The sequence below is a fragment of the Cynocephalus volans genome, chromosome 3 (genome assembly GCF_027409185.1).
Source record: "Cynocephalus volans isolate mCynVol1 chromosome 3, mCynVol1.pri, whole genome shotgun sequence".
Classification (NCBI taxonomy): Eukaryota; Metazoa; Chordata; class Mammalia; order Dermoptera; family Cynocephalidae; genus Cynocephalus; species Cynocephalus volans.
The window spans coordinates 6,805,703-6,827,770 of NC_084462.1; the positions used below are offsets into that span (position 1 = coordinate 6,805,703).

Consider the following 22,068-nt stretch of genomic DNA (forward strand, 5'->3'; position numbering starts at 1 on the left):
TGGAAGCCTCTTCAATGGACCCACTAAAGGAGTATTTCAGAAAGGGATCCTAAGGGCCGGCCCGTGTCTCACTCAGGAGAGTGTGGTGGTGAGAACACCAAGGCCACGAGTTCAGATCCCTATATAGTGATGGCCGGTTAGCTCACTTGGGAGAGAGTGGTGCTGACAACACTAAGTCGAGGGTTAAGATCCCCTTACTGGTCATCTTTAAAAAAAAAAAAAAAAAAGTGTTGGGGATAAACTAGGTGAAATTTCAGGGGGAAGGTAGTCAGGTAAAACAGGGAGCTGGAGGCTGGCATAAGTGCTATCCATGCATTCATTCACTTGCCTTTGGAATATTTATTAACTGCTTACTGTGCACCAAGCTTTGTACTGGGCGCTCAAGGATGACCAACACAGACCATGGTCCGGCCCTCGAAGAGCTCACAGATTTGGGAAAATAGGCAAGTAAGCGGGCAAACAACAACAGGTAACCTTTACAATGAACTACATTTTAAAACATTTTGGGCTGGCCGGTTAGTTCAGCTGGTTAGAGCACGGTGTTATAACACCAAGGTCAAGGGTTTGGATCCCCATACTGGCCAGCCACTAAAAAAAAAACAAAACAAAAGTTTTTTTTTTGACTGGTAAGGGGATCGCAACCCTCGGCAAGGTGTGCTCTACACCACACTCAGCCAATGAGTGCACCTGCCATCCCTATATAGGATCCGAACCCACAGCCTCGGTGCTACCAGGGCCACACTCTCCCGAGTGAGCCACGGGGCCGGCCCAAAACAGTTTTTTATTAAGATGTAATTTCCATTCAATAAAAGACACCCTTTTTAAATGCCATAAGTTTTGGCAAAAGTATAGAGTCATATAACCATCACAATCATGATATAGAACATTTCCTTCACCCCAAAAAGCTCCACATGTCCCTTTGCAGTTAATGCCCTCGCTACCCTCAGCCATCGGCAACAACTGATCTATTTTGTGTCCCTGCGGTTTCTTTTTGTTTGTTTGTTTTGGCAGCTGGCTGGTATAGGGATCAGAACCTTTGACCTTGGTGTTATCTGCACCATGCTCTTGTCCCCGTGCTGGTTTTGTAAAATGGACTGTGTCTTTGAGGGCAGGACCAAGCTTACGAGAGAATATGGTGGTGGTGTGGAAAGGGACCCATTTAGATGAAAAGGTCTGGAAAGAATTTTCCAAACAAGAGACATTTACACTGAGACCTGAACAGTAATTAGGAGTTTGTCAAATTAAAAGAGAGGCAGGGAGGGGAAGAGGACTATTCTAGACCCAGAAAATAGCATGTTCAATGCTTGGAGAAGCTGAGGGGTTGGCTAGGACCATACTTTCCAGGTATTAAATAATTATGCCTTCATCCTGAGATCCTAGAGGTCATGGCAGCTGTTTGGTTTTGTTTAGTTTCTTGGGATTTTAATGTTGCTGCTGCTTTCAAAAAGATAAACTATGCCCAGGGTAAAAACTGTTATTTTATCTTATTTTTAATTGACAAATAATAATTGTATATATTTATGGGGTACAATGTGATGTTTCCACGTATGTATACATTGTGGAATTTCTAAATCCAGTTAATTAACATACCCATCACCTCACCTACGTGCCATTTTTGCATGGTGGGAACATTTAAAATCTGCTCTTGGCTGGCTGGTTAGCTCAGTGGGTTAGAACATGGTGTTATAACACTAAGGTCAAGGGTTCGCATCTCAGTACTGGCCAGCCACCAATAAAAAATAAATAAAATGTACTCTTTCAGCAATTTTGAAATACACAGTACATTATTATTAACTATATAGTCATCATGCTATGCAATAGATTACTAAAACTTATTTCTCCTAACAAACTTTATACCCTTTGGCTCCAGCTGCAACACGCTGACAGCCCGCAGAGAGAGAACGTGCAGACTGATGCACTGAGGTCTCTGTCTGTGGTTTTTATTTTCGCCGGCTTCCTCGTGCCTCTTTCAAGGACCCGCAAACTTGACTGGAGCTGCTCTCTGGCAAAATGACACCAACGCGGGGCTCGAATTAGGTCCTCATCAGATACCTCGGATCCGCAATAAAGACAACACAAGGAGAACTCCTCGCCTTCAAATTCCAAAGTAAAAAAGGGGGAGCTGGCGTGGTCCACGCCGTGGCAGGATCCTAAAGGAGTCAGCTTGGGCTGCCCTCTCCGAGTTGGCAAGGCCGCTGGAGGGAGAGCTGCTGGCCAGGCCGCAGCTACGAGCCCTTGCTACAACCCATCAGGGTTCCTGCCTCGGCTTTGTGGCTTTTGCCTTCTCTTTCGATATTTTAGTTAGGGTGGCAGTTCTCTGAATTCCCAAAAGATTATAAAAAAACACAAATAATTATACAGTCATTGAACTAAACATTCCCACAGAGGATCCGAGTCAGTTGGACAATTCAAAATCATCCCCTTATGGTAAATTGACCACAGCAACATATGTTCCAAAAGCACCGCTCATGACTAAATATGAGCTGCAGCCTAATGTAAGTTGGCAAACATCATTTACTGGAGGTTATATTCATGGCAAGAGAACGGTTGGCATTCATGAGAAATTATATGATTGGGACAAATTAAGGATATGGGAACGAAACTGTAGAACCCCCTTTACTTGGTGGTATCCAGTTTTAAATAAACCATTAAGAATCAGGTGCTGGGATAAAAATATATGCTGTAAAATTATTAAACCTGCAAAATTAGACCTAAGAGGCAAATGTAACTGGTTTTGTGAGGGACGGTGCTGTGCACAAGGACACTTTGACATTTAGATCAAGATTATAGGGCCACAGCGAATGCATAACCTCAAGATGTGCATGATAATGCTGCTCAAATATCCACTGTTCTTTTTCCATATCAACAGTAGGTTCATTCCATTAGAACATAAGATCATTACACCCCCATTAGAATTTAAATGTTAGCATTGTTCCTTTTAGCAAATTTGTACTTAACATTTAGCAATAGACATAGGTCATATGATAGTACTGTCTATTACTTTGTAACTGCAATAGTCCCACCCCGTTAATAGGGTAGATATTAACCACAGCTTGCCAACCGGAAGAGGTCACAGGTTAACTTCAGGACAATGAGAAGATGGTCCCAATCTGATAGATAACCTGATACCAAAAGAAGGAAGCACGAGCTAATCACCTGAGACGTGCTAATGAAGGGAAAAAAAACTGGCTTCCCTTGTCCTTTTTAAATTATTAATTCAAGCTTGCTGATGGAATAAAAATGATACCCAAAAACCCCCTGCAGAGAAAAATCTAAATAAAAGGCATTGTCTCATGCTCTCCTGTGCTCCAGCTGCAACACGCTGACAGCCCGCAGAGAGAGAACGTGCATACTGATGCAAAAAAAAAAAGAAAAGAAAAGAAACTTTATACCCTTTGACCAATGTGTTATATATAAATATACAAAAATGGTAAGCTCACCCTTATACCACCAAGGTCATAGGTTCGCGTCCCCATACCAGCCAGCCACCAAAACAAAACAAAAAATAAAAACAAAAACAACGGCAAAAAATACATATATACACAAATGGAATACAGCTTTTAAAAAGAAGGAAATTCTGTCATTTGCAACAACATGGATGGAACTGGAGGATGTTAGGCTTAGTGAAATAAGCCAAGCACAGAAAGACAATACTGCATGGTCTCACTTATATGTAAGAAAAACCCATGTGTGCATATATATCCTCTACTAAGCACATCCTCCAAAGCATCAAAAACAGGTACTCAAATTCATGCACACTCATGTTCATAGCAGCACTATTCACAGTAGCCAAAATGTGGAAATAGCCCAAATGTCCATCATCAAGTGAATGGATAAACAAATCACAGTACATCCGTACAAAGAAATATAAGAAGGAATGAAGTATTGATGCATACAACATGCATGATCCTCAAAAACATTATGTTAAGTGAAAGAAGCCAGAGACAACTGGTCACATATCGTGTTATTCCATTTATACGACATACCCAGAAATAGAGACAGATTGTGGTTGCCAGGGAGGAGGGAGGAACAGGGAGCGACTGCTTAATGGTCACAGGGTTTCCTTTTGGGGTGATGAAAATGTTTTGGAACTAAACCACCATAGAGGTGGTGGTTCCACAGTATTTTGAATGTACTAAATGCTACCTCTCCTCAATAAAAAAAAAGAAAAACCTCAATAAAAAAAAGAAAAAGAAAAAATCAAAATGAGTCAAAGTTAACAAATATTGCAAAGATCAATTTGCCAGCTCCGACCCCCTGTCTCCCAGCCTCCATTTCCAGAGGGCAAAAATTCTATTTTTTTTTTCTTTTCTTTTGGAACTGTTTCTGGAGCCCTGAAATGATTTTTTTCTTCAATATTTAGTAGAAATAACTGTTGGTGTCATTTGGGCCTAGAATCACTGGAGTCAGTGTGGTTCTTTTATTCTCCTTTCCTGGCCTCTTTTCTTCTTCCTCAATTCCCCCCTTTAGATCAATGGCATGGCAAGGCATCCCTATTGATCAGTTTTGGGGAATGACATTATTAATCAAGTCCCTCGATGACCAGTTGGCCGGCTGTGGCCTGGGGTCCATGCAGTTCCTCAGAGGAGGTTTCAGGAAGAGAGTACACGCATGTTGATTTACCATCATCATGGTAAGGGATCTCTTCTCAGGAGTCAAGCATTTAGTAATGCATAGCAGTATAACTTTGTAGCCTATAAAACAGAGCAAAATGACCAATAACATTAATAAGTCATATTGTAATATTGTCTCAGATACGGCCTCTATTTCATCAGATAGCCAGGAAAACACATTCTTAGAGGACATAAGAGTTTTAGTGGAATCCCAAATTTGTTGAGTGGTAGGATTATTAAATTTATGTAACCGAGATGCTTTTTCATAAATTCAGTTGATGTAGGTTGGATACCTTCCACCAACCTCACTGAGTCTTAATTCCCACTGTTAACTGTTGAGGGTTGGAAATTCTTTTATGTTAATGAAAGGTGGGGCCTTGAAGAGGTGATTAGACTATAGGACCAAGCTGTAGTTAATGGATTAATAATGGTGGTCAGGGACATGGTTCTCAGGGATTTTTTTTAAAAAGCATGAGAGTCTGTCTCTCTCTGCTCTGCCATTTTCTGCCATGTGAGACCCCTGGGTCCCTGTCACCACCACCAAGACCCTCACTAGATGTATCCCCTGGACTTTGAACTTCCCAGCCTCTGAAACTGTGAGGAATAAATTTCATCTTCTTGGGCCGGCCCGTGGCTCACTCGGGAGAGTACGGTGCTGATAACACCAAGGCCCCGGGTTTGGATCCCATATACGGATGGCCGGTTCGCTCACTGGCTGAGCGTGGTGCTGACAACACCAAGTCAAGGGTTAAGATCCCCTTACTGGTCATCTTTAAAAAAATAAAAAATAAAAAAAAATAAAATAAATTTCATCTTCTTACAAATTACCCTGTTCCAGGTATTTTGTTATAAGCAACAGAAATGGACTAATGTAACAGTTAATATCTAGTTTTACTAGACTAGAGGTATTAGTCCAGGTACAACAGGTAGTGTTTACATATTTTTTCTTTTCTTTTCTTTTTTTGGTGGCTGGCTGGTACAGGGATCTAATCCTGTGACGTTGGTGTTATAAGGCTGCACTCTAAACAAATGTGCTAACCAGCCAGACGTGTTTATAGTAGCAAATACTTATTCTTGTCCAGCTAAGAGATAGTCTGGGCTCTTTTATTATTTATCAACATAGAGGCTAAGCTGTCTAGAGAAGATTGTAACTCAGAACATGTGCAGTGCTTCAAGATAGTCCTTCCAAAGTAGTAGTCAGATTTTCAAGTGTAGCTTCATGATATGCAAAGACTCCCCATTAGTTAGTAGGTAATCTAGTATCTATGACTGTGTCAAAGTAGGGAGTGACAATTTGCAGAGTACCCACCAAAGCTACTGACTTTGACATTTTAAATACATCATCATCCTGTTACAGCAGAAGTCACCAAAGAAACGTAGACACTCAGAGAAACGGAGAAGTCAGATGATTTATGATGCTAGCAGTCCCCAGGTGAACTCACGTTCCAAAAACCTGGGCCCCGAATGCAGGGAGAACTGGAGTTATATACCTTTCTTGAGCAAGCAAGCAAGCTTTTCTATTGACTCTGTCGGTATCTAGGCAGAGTCCCCAAATTGGGGTCTTTACCAGGTGGTTAAAGGTGGGTAAGGGGCTTTGGGTAAAGGGCTTCACCAGGTGGGCAAAATCAGGTCACAGAGATGGGGATGCGGTTCAGGGGCTTTCTGCAGCCTGAGCTACAGAGCAACCCAGTCTCTCACCCACACAGGAATTGCTGACAAGTAGACAAACTGCAGAGTCACAGAACTCAGAAATGCATTTAGCTGTTAACCCTTTACATAACCTTTAGATATTCCTTACAAGCAAGCATTAGCTGTGAAACAAGGATTAAAAATTAGGGGAGGACAAGGAATTTGTCTACTATAATCCTTTTAAGTGAAAGAGGATAACATAAGTAAGGAAAAATTAAGAGGGGTAAGAGTCTCATAATGACAGGAAGATTTTACTGACAGTCTCGATGGGGAAAAAATCTGTCCACAGCACAAAGCCGGCAACTTCTCATCCTGGTTTGCAGTTTGAATGTCTCTGGTTATGGCATCAGGCATTTTCTGTGAACTCTTGGTGTGGCCCACACATCAGGCATAAAACTTGTCCCTTGAAATTTACATCAAGTTGTCCAGCTTCAGCTTACAGGGCTTCAGGAACAGAGTATTTCCTGTTCTTAAGAGAATTATAGCCAGGTAATAGAGAAAACTAGAAGAATTCAGAATCCAGTTCAGCCTACAGGTAGATAATAAAACTCAAAAACAGTAAACAGGGCTACAGTCTAATAACAGGTGTATTATAGTTTTCTTTTGAGACAAAATTTTTTCTCTTTCTACAGTCACCTCTATTTTTACCAAAACTAATTAAGGTATGACCAATTTGCCTGGTTATTTACATAAAACCAGCAGGAATAATATAACCAGTGTTTGTGATTATATCCTGTTAAGTAGAACAGATTCTTATTGAACTTATGTAAATAACCATATTGCCATAAAAATAAGAATACTCACCAATTGTGTCCAAAGTTTGGAGGGATCAGGTAGAGAGGAAACACAATGTTTCAATTTCTGTTTACAAAAGTATATCTTACAGAATTGCTGCAAGCTATAAATAGCTTAAATTTTTTTTATTAAATCTGGAAAACATAAAAAAGAACCAGCAATGTTTCCAAACAAAAAAGCCATAAAACTCATAATTCTTTACCAATTTAGTCTCATGTAATTAATTCTTGCTCTGTCTGGTCTAGTTTAGCAGTTTCACAAACCCATCAGTTGTTTGATTAGAATCTTGGAAATTCAGTCCAACAGTATGAACTCAAAATTATTAGAAACCTGTATTTGTCAGAGTTCTTTTTATTTTTTACATGAGTCTTCTTGATGACACGACATATTAAAACTATAATTGCTTACAAAGAGCTTGGAGAAAAGGCATCAGAATAAAGCAATTAACTGTGGACGACAAGACTTAAAATGGCCAAAACATCTTATAAGAGTTGAGCAACTGAAAATTTGGTTATTTCTGTGGTATACAACAATTTTAAATAACCAAAATTATGACTGATAGCATTTATACCATGGTGCATCAGATTTCTAAAAATCTTTCACAGTTTGGAATACATAATAACATCTATTTCACTCAAAGAAGGTAAAACATCACTTCATGTTTTGGCAATGTTTTTAATATAATCTAGCCCATCAGATAAGCCCAGTTAGTTTTAATATCTTTCTCATATAGATCCTTTGAGATGTTCCAGGGCCCTTGGAACATCTCAAAGTTAGTTCAAGTCAAAAAGACTTAATTTTTTTAGAATTTGATTTTGGGAAGTTTGTCAAATAACAAAGGCTTAAAACAATTAAATAGGATCATAAATTATTATAAAATAAAACCAGAGTGACAAAAGATTTCAAAGGCCCAAAGCATAAGAAATTGTCTTGATAAAACACGAAATCTGTCTCCTAGGCCAATTACCTAAATGATGAAAACCTCTCACAATTTTCTATTATGGGCAGTTCAGTGCTTCAAGAAAACCCTATTGTTCCAACACAGGGGAAAAAACTCTAGTCTTCTATCAGTGTACTTTTGACATCAATTCTCAATTTTTTTTAAACTTATGAATAATTGCCTTCTAATTTTACTCAATTTTTCTAATGTCTTTCATAAATGTACCCTTTGCAAGCCATTATTGTGACTCAGACATTTCCATGACGCACTTAGACTCGCTGTCGGTCCTATATTTTGTCTTTCTTTTTGAGTTCTTTGTTTTTGGCAGCCGTCCATCTCTTTTTTAAATAACCAGCCATTTTACTTCAGGACAAAAATTTTCTATACAATAATCTTTTATACAAAATTACTCTCTTTTCCTTTTAACCATCCTTACCAAAAATACATCTTTATACCCGTGTCTTTCTTTATAACTTTCTCTCTTACCGACTGGTTCCTTTCTATCTTATTTTAATTTTACTTTTAAATTTACTTTTTGAAATAATCTTTGAATTTAGATAACATTACTCCTTTTTAACAACACACTTTATTTTCTTGTACATTTTGCATACAGAATTGTTTCCCTATTTTTAGTAGTTTTAATTACATATATTAGGATTTTTACTGTTTAGTAATCTTAAAGGTTAAAACCTAAAAAGTAATCCATTTTAAATTGTCTCATACCAACATCTTATGAATCGATATTTCATAGTTTCTAGAAACACGTATTTTCTCAAAGAGTTTCTTTTTTTTGTGTTTACTAACAGACCCAAATACATATAGCTGTTTTAGTGATAACAAATTCCCTGTAAAGAGTTTTTTTGGTCAGGCAATGAATTCTAATGGAAGGTCAGTTTCTTGGGCTAGAAGCAAATTAATTAAATTCATAAAATGGAGCCACTGTGATTCTTTTATCCTCCTTTCCTGGCCTCTTTTCATCTTCATCAGTCTTGGTTTGTTTCTTCTAAGCACCTCGAAATATTACTAGTGCAGACCCATTTAAAGTTAATTTGTATTCAAGTGTACCATAAATAGGTAAAAGAGGACAAATTACAGGGTGCAGCTAAGTTAATTACCACAAACAGAACATACCCATTAAAGCAGCCGCTACATCCCACCCCAAAGACCCCCTTCTTTGCATCCTTCTTCTATTACTTTGTCTCCTCTCATCCCCCCAAAATTAACCATTAAAAGTGGCAGAATAGAAAATTAGATATCTCCTTATGGGATGCAGTTTGAAATTCAGAGCCCCATATGTGAAGTATTCATGGTGGAAGAGTTGACCCTAAACCTAATGAAGTCCTTGGTGCCCCCATCATTAATCTTAGCTACACATTCAAATCACTTGGAAGGACTTTTATTAAAGTCCAAACCCCAGTGTCTGGCCAGTTGGCTCAGTTGGCTACAGCGTAGTGTTATAACACCAACATCCAAGGGTTCAGATCCTCTTACCGGCCAGCTACCCAAAAACAAGCAAACCAAAGAAATCCCAACCCTGGACCAATTAGAGTAACTGCACTGGAACAGAAACATCATTTCCTGTGTGAATCCAGGACATAGCACAGGTTGAGAAGCAATACTTTACAAGTTCTTTTATGAAGGTCACGTGGTAGTCCATTTTCTCAGTTTTTGTCTGAAAGTATCTTTACCTTGACATTATTATTGAAAAAGAATTTCACTGCATATACAGTTTTAAATTGACAGCTAAATTGTTAATTTTTTTATTTTGAAAGATGACCAGTAAGGGGATCTTAACCCTTGACTTGGTGTTGTCAGCACCACACTCACCCAGTGAGCTAACCGGCCATCCCTATATGGGATCCAAATCCATGGCCTTGGGCTGAGCCCGTGGCGCACTCGGTAGCGTGCTGCGCTGGCAGCGCGGCGTCGCTCCCGCCGCCGCGGGTTCGGATCCTATGTGGGGATGACCGGTGCACTCACTGGCTGAGCGCCGGTCACGGAAAAAAAAAAAAAAAAAAAAAAAAAAAAAAAAAAAAATCCATGGCCTTGGTGTTATCAGCACCGCACTCTCCCGAGTGAGCCATGGGCTGGCCCAGAGTTGTTAAATTTTTAATTGCAGGGGCTGGCTGATTAGCTCACTTGGGAGAGCGTGGTGCTGGTCACGTGTTTGGATCCCCGCAGTAGCCAGCCACCAAGCAAAACCCAAAATTAATTGCAGTGAAATACACAGAACATAAAATTCACCATCTTAACCATTTTTGAGTGTAGTCCCACGGTTCAGTAGTTTTAAGTACATCCATATTGTGTAGTTATAAACACCATTCATCTCTAGAACTTTTTTTTTTTTTTTTTTTTGGTAAGGGAATCCAAACCCTTGACCTTGGTGTTATAAGACCAGGCTCTAACCATTTTCGCTTTGCAAAACTGAAATTCTGTGCCCATCAAACTATGCCCCATTCCCCTCTCCTCCCAGCTCCTGGCAACTACTATTCTACTTTCTGTCTCTATGAATTTGGCTTCTCTAGGTACCTCATGTAAGTAGAATTAAATAGCATTTGTCTTTTTATGACTGTCTTATTTCTTTTAGAATAAAGTCCTCAAGGTTGATCCATGTTATAACAGGTGTCAGAATGCTTCCTTTTTAAGGATGAATAATATTCCATTGTGTGTATATATATATATATCACATTTTGTTTATACATCCACCCATTGATGGACGTTTGGGTTGCTTGCATCTTTCGGCTAATGTGAATAATGCTACCATGAACATGAGTGTACAAATATCTCCTTGAAACCCTGCTTTTAATTTTTCTGGATATATACCCAGAAGTAAAATTGCTGGATGATAGCCACTTTTTGTACTTGGAAACTATTTTTTTATATAATTATCTGGCTAATTGTTGCTATTTTGGAGGGGGGGAGTAGCTGGACAGTCAGGGGATCTGAACCCTTGACCTTTGTGTTATCAGCACCAGGCTCCAACCAAGTGAGCTAACCGGCCAGCCCCTGATTGTTGCTATTGAGAGGTCAGTCATCAGTCTAAATGCGACTGTGGATACTGATTTCTCTCTGGCTGATTTTAAGATTCTGTTCTCATCTTTGGTGCTCTACAGTTTTATTACGGTATGTTCTAAGTGTGGGGTTTTTTTTATTCTGCTTGGGACTCACTGGGCTTCTTGATTATGAATATTGATGTCTTTCATTAAATCTTGAGGAAAAAATGACATATTACTTCATAGTACCTTGAGTAGGTGTACGTAGGGCCCTCTCACACATCCACCATATCTCTTAACCTTTGTTTCTTATCGGCTATCTGTTTATCTCTTTAAATTGTATTACGTATCATTTCTTTTTTTTTTTTTTTTTAAAGATGACTGGTAAGGGGATCTGAACCCTTGACTTGGTGTTGTCAGCACCACGCTCTCCCCAGTGAGCCACGGGCCGGCCCTTATGTATCATTTCTTCAGCTCTGTTCTAGCGCATTATTTTCTCCTCAACTGTGTTTAATCTGCTCTTTGTTTTATCCTAAGATTTCATTTTAATATTTCATTTTTTTTTTAATAAAAAATCTTTTGGGTTTTTATTCAAATGTCTCATCAAATGAATAGTTTCTTGATTTTTTGTGTTTTTTTTGGTCATATCTTTGTAGGAGACCAAAATATGCCACCCCGATATATGACTGCAGGAGACTGGAATGTGACACCCCTAAATATGCCTAGTTGGAAAGAGAATTATTTTGCTAGCTGATTATTTTGAGAAACTGCAGACACAGAAGAAACTCTGAAAACAGAATAGAAGTTACTCTTTTGGGACTGGCCCGTGGCTCACTCGGGAGAGTGCGGTGCTGATAACACCAAGGCCACGGGTTCAGATCCTATATAGGGATGGCCGGTTGGCTCACTGGCTGAGCGTGGTGCTGACAACACCAAGCCAAGGGTTGAGATCCCCTTACTGGTCATCTTAAAAAAAAAAAAAAAAGAAGTTACTCTTTTGTAAGGGAAATTTACATCCGTAAAGTCATGAATCCTGGCACTTCTTCCCAGTCAACATTTGTCTAGGGGGCTTATGGGCTGTTAGGCATCATCTGGGCACTGGGGGGTGCAAGATGGGTAAGAATGAAGAACAGGAGGGCCATATAAGTAGAGACTAAGCACTGAAGTTCTGGAGTTACACCGCCTGGGTTGTCACTTGGTCTATTGAGCAGGCTTTGCAGTCAGTCTCTAACCTTCAGGTTTCTCATCTGTAAATGACAGAAAAAGTATCAACAGCTCCTCAGGGTTGATGTGAAGGTCAAATGCAATCAATCATACAGAGAAACCGATTGATCAATATTAAATGTCTAGTAAATGTTAACTTATTATTTGAATATTATTATTCTAATTTTGAGTTAAATCCAGGTCTCAATCTCCCCTGGCTTCCTTGTTTCGAGTCTCATTTATAGATTTAATCATTTAATGAGCATCGTTGGGTTTTCCTAAGTGACAGAAGTTATACTGTATAACACTAAAGACTCAGAATTCTGTCCCCAAAGTGCTGCCGAACTGTTGGGGAGTCAGAGATGGAAGCAGCGCAGGTCAATAGACCAAGACTTTAGAAAACACCTAAGTGCCATGTGTTCAGTGAATGTGGTCTCACTCCAACACGTGTCCAGAAGGAAATTCTTGGATGATTCACGTATTCTTCTCACATTAGTTTATTCCTAGTTTTTCCCCTGGTCCCTTCTTTCTTCACCAATATTTTTCGTCATTGTATCTTGCCTCTCAATCCAGCTGGGCATATGGATAGCTGGGGTTTTCTGTTCTGCCTGTTGACTTCGCCTAGACCTCATATGCCTGTCTGTAAAACAAGGACAGTAGAAATGTTTTCTAAGCCTCTCCCTGCTTCAAAACCATTCAACAGTGCTTCAGAGGTCTTAAAGACAGGGCCAACTATCATTCTTTTATTCATTTAGTCATTCACTTAACAAATATCGAATGGGCGACTACTACATGCCAGGTATGCTTCTAAATCCTGGAAATTACAGAAATGAATAAACTAAGATCCCTGCAGTCTTTGGAGCTCGTGCACAGTAATCCAGTCCCTACCTCTATATCTGCCTTTTTTTGTTCTTTTTCTCTTCTTTTTTAAAATTTAGTTGTTGTGGGGGGACTTGATCATACCTCTCAGCATTGAACAGATCATCTAGGCAACAAATCAACAGAGTAACCATTATTCTTTCAGAAGGAGAGAAGAAATCTAGGGTAATTAGGGGCGGGGGAGATATTGGACAAGGAGCATAAAGAAGAAGTACGATTTGTAACAATATACATGCTAGTAATATTGATTTGATCAACATGTCAATGTTGAACCCTAAAAATATGTATAATCAATTATGATTCAATAAAAATTTTTAAAAATTTTTGTTGTGGTATAGTACACATAACAAAATTTATCATCTTTTTTTTGGATTTAACAACATTTATTTTTGTTAATTTTATTTTTAATTGACACATAATAATCATGCATATATATGGGGCACAATGTGATATTTGGGTACATGTATATAATATGCAGTGATCAAATCAAAGTAATTAGCATATCTATCACCTTAATCATTTGTCATTTGTTTGTGTTGGGAACATTCAACATCCTCTCTCCTAGGTATTTGAAATTGTACGATCAATTGTTGTTAGCTGCAGTCACCCTACGAAGCTACAAAACACTAAAATTTATTCCTTCTTTCCATTTACCATCTTAACCATTTTAGTACAGTTCAGTAGTGTTAAATCACATTGTTGTGCAACTGTCACAATCCATTCATCCATCCATGAAAATTTCATCTTACAAATCTAAAACAACAGTTCCCAATACCCCCTGGCAACCCCCATTCTTCTTTCTGTCTATAAATTTGACAGCTCTAGTACCTCATGTGAGTGGAATTATACAATAGTTGTCCTTTTGTGACAGACTTATTTTACCTGGCATAATATCCTCAAGTTTCATCCATGTCGTAGCATGTGTCAGAATTTCCTTTTTTTTTTTGGTGACTAGCTGGTATGGGGATCCAAACACTTGACCTTGGTGTTATAACACCACACTCTAACCAACTGAGCTAACCAGCCAGCCTAAAATTTCCTCCTTTTTGGGCCGGCCCGTGGCTCACTCGGTAGAGTGCGGTGCTGATAACACCAAGGCCACGGGTTCGGATCCCATATTGGGATGGCCGGTTGCTCACTAGCTGAGCGTGGTGTTGACAACACCAAGCCAAGGGTTGAGATCCCCTTACCGGTCACCTTTTTATAAAAAAAATAATAATAGTAAAATAAATAAATAAATAAAATTTTCTGCTTTTTGAGGCTGAATAATATTCAGTGGCATGTATATACCACATGTTGTTTTTCCATTCATGCCTCGATGGATACTTGGGTTGCTTCCACCTTTGGCTACTGTGAATGCTGCTGTGAACGATGGTGCACAAATGTCTCTTCAAGTGGCCTTTGGTCACTAAAATCCTCTGTCGTATAGGCACTTACACAGCCAAGTTTAAAAAAAAAAAATTGTTTGGTGTAGACAGCTCCTCTTAGGACTTGTTCTTAGGGCTGAAAGGGGAATTGTGAGACTCTTACCTCCATTGTTAAGCTCCTCCTTCACCCTTCCCTTCACCTTCAGCTTCCTCGGTGCTGCTCAACCCTCCTGCCTTTCCCTAGATCACCAAAGTCCTATAATGGAGAGGGGGGGAAAAAGTGGGCCAATCAGAGCCTTTGAACGCACCATGCAAATACCTTGTCTTATAGCTCAAGTCCCAGATTCCTGACTTCCTGTTCTTTATTCCAGGTCCCACTGAATAAATTGATCAGACTTCCTTGTCAATGAAAATGTTTTCTTCATGGGGCGGTCTGTGGCTCCCGCGGGAGAGTGCGGTGCTGATAACAACAAGGACACAGGTTCGGATCCTATATATGGATGGCCAGTTGGCTCACTGGCTGAGCATGGTGCTGACAACACCAATCCAAGGGTGGAGATCCCCTTACCGGTCATCTTTAAAAAAAAAAAAAATGTTTTCTTCTGCAGGCAACCAAATCTATATATATTTATGCATAAATTTCTCATGGGCTCTGGATCAAGAATATTCTGTGACCTAGGGAAGTTTGCTAAAATTATCTGCCTCCGTTTTGTCAGCTATAAAAATGAGAGTAATGGAGCCAGCCCGTGGCTCACTTGGGAGAGTGTGGTGCTGACAACACCAAGTCAAGTGTTAAAGATCCCCTTGCTGGTCATCTTTAAAAAAATAATAAAAAAGTAAAAATGGTATCTATGTTCACATTTTGAAAATTAATAGAGTTAAAACATGTAGTTAAAATTAGTACAGTACCTAGTAAGCAGTATGGAAGTGTGAGCTGTTATTATTATGGATATTAAATGTGAAAATAACAGGGCTGGCCAGTTTGCTCAGTTGGTTAGAGTGCCACCTTGTAGCACCAATGTCAAGGGTTCACATCCCCATAGTGGCCAGCCTCCCCCCACCAAAAAAAATGTGAAAAAAAATATAAAGTGCATTAAAATGGGCCTGACCATGGTAAGCTCTCCTTCAAATATGTTCGAAACCAATAAATAAATAAATAATAAATAGCAAATATGTTAGAAACCCTCCAACCAATCCCGACTCTGTTCCCTGAACTATATCCTTTATCTCTATTTCCCAATAATAGCCAATGTTCCCTTCTGACCTAAATGACCCAGAGTGAGACAACTAGAGGCCACCTCAATAGCCCAGAGCCTGCAAGAATTATTCAAACTAGCCAATGCTAACCTGTTTCCCTTCCCTTTCCCACAGAAAACCCAATAAAGGATTTGGGCCATACTTTCCCCGCACTCCTGTCTCCTGACCAAACTTGGCGCCCTGTGGCCCTGCATGGTGTGGCCCTCCCCTTGTGAAATGTAAGTAACAAAAATCTTTCAACAACATTGACCTTTCCATTTTATCACTCAGTCATCTCCATAAATTAAAATCCCATGGGGACCTTTGAAATAAAACCCCATAGAATCAGATAGCCAAGGGTGTACTTGTTTCTTACTGAAGATATGCAGTGATATTTTTGGTCCATTGTCAAAGTCTTTTACAATTTTGCCTTACACTTATAATTTTTATTTCTTTTCTTTTTTTTTTAAAGATGACTGGTAAGGGGATCTTAACCCTTGACCTGGTGTTGTCAGCACCACGCTCTCCCAAGTGAGCTAACCAGCCATCCCTATATAGGGATCCAAACCCATGGCCTTGGTGTTGTCAGCACCACACTCTCCCAAGTGAGCTATGGGCTGGCCCATAATTTTGATTTCTTACCAGATAACCATCCACTGGGTTCTAAATGTGATATAAGTAAGCATAATCCATGGTGACTCAGCACCAGTGACCACATTCCAATCAACAAGGTGGAGGAAGTAGGAAAAAGGAAGAGCTTACTGGCCAGCCACCAAAAAATAAAAAATAAAAATAAAAAAATAAAAGGAAGAGGATGGGTCATTATTTCCATTTTAGGGCTTGATGTGGAAATTGTAAACTTTTACACTACTTTACTACTGTCCACATCTAGTTGGATAGAACTTGGTCATGTGTCCAGACATACCCACAAAGGGGACTGGTAAGTGTAGTCTTTTGTCTGGGTAGCCATGTCTCTCCCCAGCTGAAACAGAATGTTCTAGAAGAGAATAGTAAAGAAAGAATAACTGAGTCTCTCACATATTGAGAAAGGTCAGTTCCCCAAAATGCTGTTTGAAATGTTAGAAAAAGGAGGTGTTTCATGACAGTAAAATAACTTACATACACTCACTGTGGCAGATATTTAAAAATTGGTAGTCATTATGATGACAAGGCTAAATCTTAGAGACCCAGAAGAATGGAGAATTATCAATCCCATTAGTCCAATGGTATTGACTCACTACTCTGCTGAAAAGCAAGAGGAAGAATAGAAAATGCACTGAATCCAGCCTGGCCATATTCCATTCTTGGGGAAAAACAAAGAGGGAAAGAAAAAGGAACTTCTACAAAAACTTTAGCCCCCAAACAAGTTCCCCGGAGCAAAGTTTGAAAAAAGTTGAGTTAATCAGTCCCATAAGAATGATTAGAAGGTTTTTTTTTTTTTTTTTTTGTGACCGGTAAGGGGATCGCAACCCTTGGCGTGGTATCGCCCGCACCGCGCTCCTGCACTGGACATTCCCGCCGCGGGAGCACCGCTGTGCTCCCAAGCGCTGCACTCTCCTGAGTGCGCCACGGGGCCGGCCCAATGATTAGAAGTTTTAAAAGTTTTCTGGGCCCCTCAGGCTTCATCCACCTCTCCCTTGGGACCTCCTGGAGCAGGAGGTATTGGGGGAGTTGGAAGAGGGAAAGGATTCCCCATCTTCCCATTTGCAGAGCGACTTCATGTCTGGAATAATCTGGAGAGCAAGAGAGCTCCGCTCTTAGCAAGGGTCTCAAAGACCTCAATTTATTTCTCTCTCCTTGTTTGCTCATGAGCTCTCTGATCTCTAATTTTCTCTCTTATTATTTTTCTATTTGTCTCTCTTCAGCTTATCTTTCTTGCTTTATCTGCCTTTCTTCTGTTTCTTTCCCTTTGTCTCCAGTTCTCCGGCTCTTGCTTTGTCTCTTTATTTCTCTTTATCTGCCTCTCTTCCCCAGCTTATGCCTTTGTTTTCCCTGCGAGTCTCTCTTTTTCGGTTGTTTTTTGGTGGCTGGCCAGTGTGGGGATCCAAACCCTTGACCTTGTTATAACACCACGCACTAACCAACTGAGCTAACCGGCCAGCCGCTGCTAGTCTCTTTTCTTTCCATGTCTATTTGTTTGTCTTTGTGTGTCTGTCTCTTTTCTTCTCCAGTGCCTCTTGTCTCAGTCACTTGGGTTGGTTTGGTTGACTACTATTCCTTTTGTCTCTGTTTCATGCTATATGTCTATCTGAAAAAAATCCAGAATCAGAACTTGATCCTTCATGATAAAGGAGAATGTATAAATTCCAGGTAAAATCATTTTGTTACCTGTTCTGTGGAGGCTACTTTCTAGGAGGCTGGGGGCAGAGCAAAAGGAAATTGCTGACGATGTAGAAGGAGGAATTGAGTTGGGGGGAGACTGCCCTGATTTCCCCTCCGCCTTTATTTTTTTGATGGTTGGCTGGTAAGGTGATCCAAATCCTTGACCTCGGTATTACCAACACCACAGTCTAACTAGCTGAGCTAACCAGCCACCCCACCCCACCCCCCCGATTCTAATAGAAATAAAATAGGACTGAGGATAGGAGGGGATGGATGGTGGTTCTTTCCTTGGATGGATTTTGAGGCCATGAGATTCCCTCAGTTGTCCTGGCCTGAAGAGTTGGGGGAGGGCAACCTGATAACCTGCAGGAACAGGGTCACAGCAAATCCCCAGCATCAGATTTGGATGATAAATGTTTAGCTGGATAGAACCCATAGGAGTAAAAATGCCAACAGATCAAGGGAACATGATTATTTTAATAAGCCGCATGTTTGTATCACATGTTATAGTTATGAAATTTCATATTAATGATTTTGTTTGGGTCCCCCAGAACATTGATGGAAAAGGCAGAGCAGGTACTAGTCTCCTTCTGGAAAAAAACTAAGGCTAATAAAGAGGAAGCCTCTTCCTCACAGCCATATACATACATAGTGAACCACCAAGGTTCAAATCCAGGTTTGTCTAACCCCCCCGGTTAAGGAAGCGTTCTTTTTGCTGTACAACAGTGTTTTTATTTTGTTTTTGTTTTTAATTGAAGGGAATGGAGTGGGTCATATCATAGAGTTCTGGGGATCTAAAGTATCGGAGCCTGGGAGATTTATCCTTCAGTTAGTTTGTACAGGTCATTTAGGGCCCCATCAAGAAGGGCCTTAATAAATGTCAAGCTGAGGAGCTGGGACTTTATTCTGAGAGCAATGGGGAGCCATGGGAGGATTCAGAGCAGAGGAGGGACAGAGTCAGCCCTGAGTGCTAGAGAGATCTAGGTGAGGGATCTCTCTCTAGAGAGATCTAGAGAGAGCTGAGGTTGATGTAGAAGATTCAACAGAGGGCACAACAATAGATACGAGGTGACCAGGGAAGTGGAGTCGTGTTCTAGACCTCAGCTGTCCAGTATGGAGCCCTGAGGCACGTGTGGCTATTGAGAACTGAAGTGTGGCTCATCTGTTTGAGATATGTTGTCAGTGTAAAACATGCACCAGATTTTGAAGATGTAATAAAAAAAAGTATGTAAAGCAACTCATGAATAATTTCTTCATATTGATTGCATGTTGAGATGATAAAATTTGGATACATTAATTTTATCAGCACTGCACTGTAACCAACTAAACTAACCAGACAACCCCCCCCCCCCCCCGTTTTTGGCAACAGGCCTGGCTATGTTAATTTAAATTTTTTTAAAAAAAATTTAATTGCACCTGTTTCTTTTTACTTTATTTATTTATTTATTTATTTATTTATTTATTTTGGTGGCCAGCCAGTCTGGACATCTGAACCTGTAACCTTGGTGTTTTTTTTTTTTTTTAAAGATGACCGGTAAGGGGATCTCAACCCTTGGCTTGGTGTTGTCAGCACCACGCTCAGCCAGTGAGCAAACCGGCCATCCCTATATAGGATCCGAACCCGTGGCCTTGCTGTTACCAGCACCGCACTCTCCCGAGTGAGCCACGGGCTGGCCTGTAACCTTGGTGTTTTAAGGCTGCGCTCTAACCAACTGCGTTAACTGGCCAACCTAATTTCTCTCTCTCTCTCTTTTTTTTTTTAAAGATGACCGGTAAGAGGATCTTAACCCTTGACTTGGTGTTGTCAGCACCACGCTCACCCAGTGAACTAACTGGCCATCCCTATATGGGATCTGAACCCGTGGCCTTGGTGTTATCACCATCACACTCTACCGAGTGAGCCACGGGCCAGCCCTAATTACTCTTTTAATGTGGCTCTTAAAAATTAAAAATTACTGGGCCGGCCTGTGGCTCACTCAGTAGAGTGCGGTGCTGATAACACCAAGGCCACGGGTTCGGATCCTATATAGGGATGGCCGGTTTGCTCAGTGGCTGAGCGTGGTGCTGACAACACCAAGTCAAGGGTTGAGATCCCCTTACCGGTCATCTTTAAAAAAAAAAAAAAAAAAATTAAAAATTACATTTGTGTCTCACATATTTCTACTAGACGATGCTGGTCTGTAATGAATATGGAATTTCAGATGAGGACAAAGGAGGCATTCTAGTTCTGTATCTAGTCCATAGATAGTTAAGATCCCTGTGAGTAACAGATCTCACCCCCAAGTGGATTATCAAATATTCACTCAGCAAATAGCAAGCTTTTGAGAGGATCAGGAAGCAAAATCTCAGGAAGCGGGCTGTGGCTCACTTGGGAGTGTGCTGCTGACAACACTAAGTCAAGGGTTAAGATCCCCTTACCGGTCATCTTTTAAAAAATAAAAAGGAAGCAAAATCTTCTGATTGAAGATAATAATACTTTCTTATCATTGTACCCTGAGAAGAGCTACAAACATTCGTGCAGTGTTTATGTGCCAAGTGCGGTTCTAAATTTTCATGCATTTATGCTTCACAACAACCCTGTGAGACAGATACTGTTGTTGTCCTTGGATTATTGAGAAGCCACTGGGACCCGGAGAGTTTGAGCGACAGACCAGGATGACACGCAGGTGACAGGGCTTCTCAGCGCGCGCATTGAACCACGGGCGGGCCATGCTGCCTTTGCAGATGGGACCTCCTGGGCCAGGCCCCGTGGCCAACCGCTCAGCCACCCTGGACTTTGTGCTTTTGGGGGTCACCGACGTGCGGGGCCTCCAGCTCCTTCTCTTCGCCGTGCTCCTCACCACGTACGTGCTGTCGCTCCTGGGGAACCTGCTCATGGTCACCTGGACGTTGGCTGAGCACCGCCTGCACCCCCATGTACTGCTTCCTGCGCACGTCTCCCTGCTGCAGGTGGGCTTCACCTCCGCCGTCCCTCCGCAGGTCCTGGTCCAGCTCCTCAGCGGACGTGGGACCATCTCACGGGCCGGGTGCTTCGCCCAGACGGGGCTCCACTTCATCCTGGGCACCGGGAGACCTTGCTGCCGGCGGTCGCGTCCGCGGACCGCTACTGGCCGTCTGCCACCCGCCGCGGCACCCCGCTCTCAGGACGGCCCCCGCCCGCCTGCTGCTCGCGCTGGCTGCTGGGCCGCGGCCTCCTCTTGCTCGGCGGGCGCTGCGTCTGCACGTCCTCACTTCCTTTCTGCGGCCCCCGCGTCCTCGATCACTGCTTCTGCGACAGCGCCCCCTGGCTGGAGCTGGCGTGTGCGGACACCGGGCTGCCGCCGCTGGTCTCCTTCCTGGTGGCCGTGTGCACGTGGGTCAGCGCCGTGCTGGTGACCGCCCTGTCCTACGGCTGCATCATCTGCGCTGTGCTGCGCCTGCCCTCCCTGGGGCCGCCGCAAGGCCCTGTCTACCTGCTCCTCCCGCATCCTGGTGGCCTCGCTCAGCTACGGGAGCTGCGTCCTCATGTCCTTCAGCCCCACGCAGGCCGGGCGGCTGCACCTCAACAAAGGCGTGGCTTTCTTCAAAACCACCGTGTCGCCCCTGCTGAACCCCGTCGTCTACTGCCTTAGGAACGAGCTGGTCCACAAAGTGGGCAAGGGGAGAGGGCTTTCTTCTGAGAAATCGGGGGTGTAAGCCTTAGAGCAGGCTTCTTGTTATTCATTTCATTTGTTTGCTTGTTTTTCAATGAATGCAATTTTTTTCCACTTCAGTAGAAAGGGGGTGGGGGATGCTAGTTTGAAAGCTGTTTGTGTGGGCCTGCTGGTTAGCTCACCTGGTTAGAGTAGAGTGCTGAGAACACCAAGGTCCAGGGTTTCCTGTACTGGCCCGTGGCCAAAAACAAAACAAACAAATAAAAGACATTATTAAAAAAAAATAGCTGACTGTGTTGCAGGGAACCCTAAGCATTTTTAATTGTTGAGCCTTTCCCTTTTCCACTTGAGAAACTGTTTTAGAAACTCTATGCTCCACGGCAAACTCTGGCCCCTGCC

General features: G+C 41.5%; 1 pseudogene; it reads left to right on the forward strand.

The window, feature by feature from the left end:
* Positions 1–20,746: 20,746 nt before the first annotated feature.
* Positions 20,747–21,712, forward strand: LOC134371917 (olfactory receptor 6E1-like; annotated as a pseudogene).
* The last annotated feature ends 356 nt before the right edge of the window (positions 21,713–22,068 follow it).